General features: G+C 51.9%; 1 protein-coding gene across 5 annotated transcripts in view; it reads right to left on the bottom strand.

Moving 5' to 3' along the window:
* RANBP3 (RAN binding protein 3) overlaps nucleotides 1-693 on the bottom strand; it is a 50,572-nt gene that overhangs the window by 26,653 nt on the left and 23,226 nt on the right. The window lies entirely within an intron of this gene.

The raw sequence follows: 693 nt of genomic DNA on the forward strand, positions 1-693 counted from the left end.
CAGCAGGCAGGTGGGTGGAGGTCTGGCTCAAGGAGGGAGCTCCTCGGCCTAGGAGTCTCCCGGGCCAGCCCTTATCTAGAAAACAGCCAGAGTAAGGGGAAGCCGGAATCCTTTGAGGCGGTTCTTGGGGTTCAGGAGGGGTTTCTATGGAAGTGGCTTGTTGCAAAGCTGGTGGCCTGGATCCAACAGGTGGGCTCCGGTCCCCAAACCTCCCACCTGGCATTGTCCACCACAGGCTTCTTTCACTTTGTGAACTGAATGACCACAGGGCCACCCTGTCTCCCTGTAGACGCAGCCACATTCCTCCTGCCTGTGAAGTGACTGAACCCTCTTTAGACAAGACTTGGGACTATTTTTAAATGTGTGAGCTTGCTGGATGAAAGCAACTACATAAAAGATTTAACAGAACGTTCAAACGCTCTTGGAAAAGCAAAAGCCATATGACGTTAACACATCCACATGTCTAAAAGTCACCCAAATGGACTCTTCTTAAGCAGGGAGATCCACAGTGTAAAAGGCCTTCCTTCTCAGGCCGCTCTTCAAACTTGTGCTGGGCGCCGAGGCGGGGCCCCACACCTGCTTGCTGCTGCTTTATGGCCAGAGACTGAACACCCAGCCAGAGGAACCCAGAGTTCCCTGGGAAATTGTCCATCTGTACTCAGAACAACTAGGATTTTTAAAACAATCCCCACT

This window comes from Bison bison, unplaced genomic scaffold, assembly GCF_000754665.1.
Source record: "Bison bison bison isolate TAMUID 2011002044 unplaced genomic scaffold, Bison_UMD1.0 scf7180017864492, whole genome shotgun sequence".
In the NCBI taxonomy this organism is placed as follows: Eukaryota; Metazoa; Chordata; class Mammalia; order Artiodactyla; family Bovidae; genus Bison; species Bison bison.